Source organism: Loxodonta africana, chromosome 15 (assembly GCF_030014295.1).
Source record: "Loxodonta africana isolate mLoxAfr1 chromosome 15, mLoxAfr1.hap2, whole genome shotgun sequence".
NCBI classification, from domain to species: Eukaryota; Metazoa; Chordata; class Mammalia; order Proboscidea; family Elephantidae; genus Loxodonta; species Loxodonta africana.
Genome location: NC_087356.1, coordinates 34,391,680 through 34,398,515, shown reverse-complemented (window position 1 = coordinate 34,398,515; position 6,836 = coordinate 34,391,680). Strand labels below are relative to the sequence as shown.

The following is a 6,836-nucleotide window of genomic DNA, read 5'->3' as shown; positions in this document are numbered from 1 at the left end:
AGGGTCCAAAATGGCCTGACTGATAGGTCTGACACCTCAGTGGGGAGTGCCTGGGAGGCTGGGCTCAGGGATGACTGACAACTAGAGCCATTACTTGTGGAATTTGCAGCATAGCTGCCTCAAGGTAGTCAGACTTCTTAAATGGCTGCTCAGGGCTCCAAACATTAGTGTTCCAACAATCAATAAAGAACCTGCATGAACTTTATGACCTAGCTTTGAAAGTCACATAACATGACTTCTGCTAAACTTACTCTTTGAATGGTGCCCACATTCTTATGGGTGAGCCCTTGACCCCATCAATCCATGAAAGGAGTTTCAAGAATCTGTGAGACCATGTTCAAAAACCTCTACTGGGTTGTTATTCTGAGATGCTTAGCTCAGAGTACTCCTTTGGTACCTAAGTCTGGAGGGGGCTATGGCCCTTCCCCATAGCCATCAAGGGCCAGGTGCACTCATATAGGGTTGGAGGAAAGAGCATACTCGCTTTTGGGATTGTCACAACTTTAATTACATCTGGGGTCATATCCGTCTCAGCTAATGGGTATATTTTCGCTGTTGTGCTTGACAAATGCACACATGATAATTAAAACAGAGAATTTTGGACTCACAAGCACAAGTTGCAAAAAAAGGGACTCCACAGATATTTTCAATGGCATTTTGGACTCACAAGCACAAGTTGCAAAAAAAGGGACTCCACAGATATTTTCAATGGCATTTTGGACTCACAAGCACAAGTTGCAAAAAAAGGGACTCCACAGATATTTTCAATGGCCACGTATCCAAAGCTTTATTCTATTTTAGTCAAATTTGTGAAATAACGAGGGGAGAAAAAGAAAAGAATCAGTTATCAAGAGCTGTTTCCTGTGCCCTGTTTCTGGCTGGTTAATGACTAAGTCAGTAGTCATCGTCTCTATACATTAGAAACACCGTGTACTTGGATAAAACACTACACTCTCTAGTAGAGAATTTTAGTCTAAGTGCTCATTGGCAGCTTACCTCCCCAAACTAGAAACCTCATATGGTCATGTAGGTAAGAGACAGGAAGATCAGTGAGGCAAGAGGGAAAAGAGGAAACAGTATACCGATGTAGTAAGAGTTGCAGTGATTTCTGCAGCAGAGAGAGGAACATTCAGCAGCGGGGTGGTGTCATGGCCTGGAGAAGAAGCTACAGCAGCAGATGCAGATGGAATCTTTGAGAAACCCAGGGGAGTGTTCACTAACAGGCCATTAGACTGGAGCGGTGATTACTGTCTTTTTACCAAAATAACGTGTGCCTTCTCCGTTTTTTTTCCAACCGTGCCCTGCTTCCCCCTCAAAGTATTTTGGTAAGCACCACTATTCCATTCTTTTTTTTTTTTTTTCTATTATGCTGCATGTACTGTGAGTCACAGCGGAACACCTGATTGCTTGATTAAAGAGTCTTGGTGCTTAGTAAGAGCAATTAAACTCAGAACTGGGAGGGATATGTTAAATTTGGCTGTATATGGCGCTGCTGAAGTGTAGACCAAGCATGGGCAGGGAACAGAAGAATTGTAAATTGGTGCAGAGGATGGAGCACTTCCAGTGCTTTGGTCTACATCCAGTACCAGAGATGTGGAGATGTGACAGAACCCAAGACAGAATAAAGGAAGGTATTAAGACAGGAAATGTGTATCTATTTACGATGCTGATAAAGGGTCAAACAATACTGGAAGATAAGACTAATGAAAGGGATGACATGAGACCCGGCTTTACGATCCCTTACTGCCTGGCTGGTTAGTTTTCTGTCTTCACTCCTGTACTGCTATATACTATTTTATCTAGATTAGAACTCTAAATGTCCAATCAGAAGATAGTCTTCGCTCTAGAAAAGAACAATAACCTCCTTAGCCCTAAAATTATCCTTCTCTCAGAGTTATTTTGCCTCTAAGAAAACATAAGCATCTAAACAGTACCTTGGAGCATCTGTGCAGCATTGGAAACCTTTGAAACAGTGTATGAGCTCACCAGTGGAATCTGTAAGTGCCAAATGACCATGTATGATTGCCGTGGGTACATCACCAGTCCTTGTGTCCTTTTTGGGCTAGGTGCCAACATCCCTATTTGCAAAAGAGAATCCCTGGCAGTAGAGCTAGGAATAAGTTCAAGGTCTGAAATAAAATTCAGCCCTTGAAATTGAAAACTGAAGGAAGAAATTCCGTGACTTGGCAAAAGACCCAGTATACATCAGCATCTGATCTGTACGAGAACCAAAGCCTTCAGACTCCCAATGTCTTTAATTAGATGGCTCTGTTTCTGCAAGAGGTGGCTAGTAAGCGAAATTCATGATTTAAAGTATAATTTGCTCTCTGAAAAATTTAAATAGGTTTGGCCAAACACATGGATAAAAGCTGAAAAGTAGGTTTATTAAGTTAAGCCAGCGATATTTGGAAACCATAAGAAACCGTTCAAGGTCAAGGGTAGTTTTAGTTTTGAATAGAGAAGCCATTTTGCCTGCCTTGGCATTGGATTCCGTTTTGAATCACAAGTTGTGTTTTGCGGCGGCTGTTCAAAAGGTGTATTTGTGTTGTAGAGTCCAGCTCTTGGGTGAGCACAGCTGCATAGCACCGGGGTGATGCAGGGATCTGCTGAGAAGGACCTTGACCCAGCTTTCCCCACCATGGCTGTGGCTTACTTTCTCTTTGCCACGGTGTCAGTTTTCATTACCTTGACATTTCTCACGCTTTGATGTGTGATATGAAATGGTAGCCTTTGGCAATAGATGGGGAAATGAGGCTTCACGGGGACATAGAGCACTTGCCAGAGGAAAGGTGTGGAAAATGGATGTGACAAGGTTATTCAGATTGCTTTCTTAAGGAGGTTCAGCTCAGCTGTACGTGATGACGCTCCCACTTTCTGCCTCAGCTTGTCTATTACAGGGATACCTGTGTATTCCCTTGCAAATTTGTAGTGGAGGCTTTTGCCATCACTGTCTAAGAAAAAAAAAAAATTTTTTTTTTCTAGCGTGGGAGAAATACTGCCTCGTAGGGAAAACAAAGTAACCAGTTGCCTAGGAAAGCTTCATGATCACCATTCATTTCCATTTCAATTGCTGAGATCTCCAAATTCTAATGGTGACCTTTTTTGTTTCCATATTGCTAATTGTTGACTCTCTTTTCACAGGTTTTATTTTGTTATTTAATGAGTGCTTTGTTTTTTTTTTTTTTTGTGCCTTAACTGAATTAAAGGAGTTTGTTAGTCTGTCTACAATCAAACAACAGAGATAAAAATATTCAGACCACACTCACGGCCTTTTTTCCCCCTCTCCCACTTTTCCCACTTAAGCAAATGTAGTGGAAAGAAATGCAGCTGAGATTTGGAAGGATGCAGCCAGAAATTCAGCACAGGCTTTCAGAAAGGCCCGTGAACGCAGTTATGACTTGGGCTGAGATCGCTGTCGTGGGATCCAGTCTGCTGGCTGGGTTATAGCAGTAGCCTGTTTCAGGTAGATGGACAATGATGGCCTGATTGCAAATGATGGATCTGTCTGGTAAAAGGATTCTGCTCAGCCCATGACTGGCAGACTGGTGAGTGTGTTGGTGGTTTGTGTCTGTTTGCCTGACTTCATGAAGTGTGGCTCTATGCCCGTGTTAGTTTTCTATTGCTGCATAACAAATTGCCACAAATTGAGAGGTTTAAGACTACATGAATTTATTATCTCACAGTTTCCGTGGGTCAAGAGTCAAGCGAAGTCAGTTGGGTCCTCTGCTCAGGGTCTCAAATGAAATCAGTGTGTTGGCTGGGGCTGCAATCTCGTCTGACGCTTTTTAAATCTTACGGGGTTGTTTGTAGAATTCTTTTTCTTGCAGTTGTAGGACTGAAACCCTTAGCACCTTGCAGCCACCCCCGTTCACAGGCAGTTCACGCATAGCAGTCTGTTTTCTTCCTGCAGGCCAGCAGGAGAATATCTCTTATGCTTAACTCTCCTGTAAAAGCTTCGCCTAATTAACTTAGGCCCACTTAGGATAACCCTCTGTATTAACTCAGTGCCAACTGGTTAGGGATCTTAATTACACCTGCAATGTCTCTTCCTCTTTGCCATATTCTATTGGCTAGAAGCAAATTACAGGTTCTGCTAGAGCTCAAGGGATGGAATTATAGGAGGTCATATACTGGAGCCCTGGTGGTGCAGTGGTTAAGAACTTGGCTGCTAACCAAAAGGTCAGCAGTTGAAATCCACCAGGCACTCCTTGGAAACTCTACAGGGCAGTTCCACTCTTTCCTATAGACTGGGACATGCATACAATTCTGCCTACTCCATTACTCCACCTAAACTATTGTCAGAGGGGCCAGTGGTGGCCTAATTGCCAAGTCTAGCAGCCTCTTCTCAGTTCTTACTCCCTCAATGGCAAGGAACCCTCACTGATCCTTCTTAGGGTTTCCTAATGCTGCGCTGTCCCAATTTTCCTACCCGAGAGACAGTGTGTTTACTGTCAAACAGAATCGAGTCTCAGTCTCAGCTCTGCCTCTTATTAGGAGGAATTAGCAAGTAGCTTGCTGCTGCTGCTTAAATGACAGCAACAGGAATTGGAAACAAGGAGGAGCTTCCTTCTCTTTTTCTTCCCCTTTTCGGTCTTTCTTTAGTACCTTCCACTGGCAGAACCTAAGCGGAAGCCAGAAGCTTCTGGCAAGGGAGTCTGGGAAAAAATAGATTGTGGTTCCCTTGCCCTTACCCCCTTTTCCCCTCCCCCAGCATCCAGAGCATAGTACAGAGAAAGGCAGGCTTAGGGCTGAGAGACAATAGATAAATATTGGGCACATTTATGTACCCATTGTAAATAGAAGTAACGCAGTTGAGCAAATACATCAAAGCCCCTTGCTCCAGTCTGGGGTAATAAACATTCTCTCTATGTACAACTCAGCTTTATGTCACAAATTTAGAACACTCTTTAGTCCCAAAGTGGCTTTCTCTGAAGTGCTTGACCAGCTAAAGGTGGCTTTCTACTTCACATATGCACTAGTTCAACACACAGACTGTGGTTTCCTGAATTCCCTTTAAGTTTTGCCCCTCAAGCTTAGAATCATTTTAATTGCTCACTGAACTCTCTGTCTGAAATGTCCACCCTTCACAACTCCACAGTGCCACTGTCTTCACCCCAGCCCTCTCGTCTAGCATTTGGAGTTCAGAGGTTTGGCACGCAGCAGACGTCACAGCAGGGATTGTGGTAGAAACAGAATCAGTTCTGACATAACCACTATGCCATGAGGCTGCTCCAACACGACTGCTTCCTACCCGCCTGTCCAAATGATAGTCTGACCCATTTTAAACCACCAGCCGGCAAGGCTGGAACAGACCAGCAGCCCAGGGGTTAATCTACTCATGCATTAACCTGCTCCTTTTAGTCGTGCATTTTATTGCTCTGGGTTATTGTAAAGGTGCAGAGATTAATTAGCAGATTTAAAATCTTGAAAGCTTCATTACATAATTTTAGTCATCAGCAAACCTTGGGAAAACTTAAAAAATGAAGACACTAAATCATTTTAATTGGAAATTTAACTGGGTGTCTTTATAGAATATTTTATTGCTTGTCTTCGGAACAGACAGGTGCCTTAATGTGTCCTTGGATACTGGAGTTCACAGCTGGGGTGCTTGCAGGCGAGCTTGTTCTCTCTCCTCTTGATGTGAGAAGGTGGGATTTGCCTGCAGTAACCTGCATCCTTAAATACAGGTAGACCTTGCGGTAAGAAATCGTAACATCTGAAAGCCGGAATGTGTGACTATGTTAGGGATTTATTTGTGTTACAAAATGTCTACTTTTTAGTGAGAAAAAAAAAAGATTCTTAAATGATGATCTTCCTTTTGTTTTCACAGAATAGTTTAATTGGTAAAGATTTATTTTTTTCACTGTTATTCCAGGGACATGCTCCCTGGGCTCTATGAAATCTTGTCACTTCTGACACCTGGGAAATCCCAGCCTTATGGGGCTGCAGGTTGTGATTAGGAAAATGAAGTCAGCCGGAGGCTGAGTTCTCTATGAACTGCATGGACCAGGACCAGGTGGGCCTCCGCCCCATCTTGTTCTGTACTTTATCTGGGGTCATATGGGAAAGGGGTTGGAAACACAGCTTCCAAGATTCTATTTCCTGCCCATAAGGAAATATTGCGAGTCTGTTGAAAAACATAGAATATGAGAGGAGAAAGAGAAATGAGATAATTTATATAAAAAAAAAAAAAAAAGCTGTGGCCTTAATACAGATGGCATGATTGCTGGTCTTCATTTGATGCTTGCACTCGCCTAGAAGCGCATAGGATTGAAACAAACAAATCCCCCTGAATCCGTCAAAACTAAGTCAGAGGTTACCTCAGTAGGTGAGAGGAGGCTGCTTGGAGTTGAGCTTGACCTCCTGGAGTTGATCTGAGCCCCGCCCCGCCCCCCACTCATGATGTTTCAATTAAGTTCCTAATAATTAGAGGGACGGAACAATTCAGGTCTCCACACTGTCCCGTTCATATGGTTCTGAGTGGCATTGTCTGCATAATGTTCTTCTTGCTGTCTGTCACCAACATCTGTCCTCTAGACCCTACAGTGAGGCCAAGGGAGCAGAGCACAGGTGACCAGAACAAAAGCTGGAGCACTAGTTTCTGTCTGTCCCTTGCTATTCTCCCCATTTCCACCTCTAAGCCTGTGTGAGTGAGCCTGAGTTTGAGCTTCTGTTTGTCTCTGTTAATATTTGGTTTAATCATATCGAGCGATTCACATAATTTCTTCTTGTAATAGACACTCAGCGTCAAATACAGTCCCCGGAGTTGCGCTTCATTGTTTGTTGTGTTTCATGTATGAACAGTTTTATTCTTAAGAAAACCCTTTAGAATGTAT

General features: G+C 43.2%; 1 long non-coding RNA gene across 1 annotated transcript in view; it reads left to right on the top strand.

Annotated features, from left to right (window-relative positions):
• The first annotated feature begins 605 nt into the window (after positions 1-605).
• LOC135227787 (uncharacterized) overlaps positions 606-6,836 on the top strand; it is a 69,279-nt gene continuing 63,048 nt past the window's right edge. The window contains exon 1 of the long non-coding RNA XR_010317956.1: positions 606-1,325. This is a non-coding gene — a long non-coding RNA (uncharacterized LOC135227787). The remainder of the gene's footprint in view (positions 1,326-6,836) is intronic.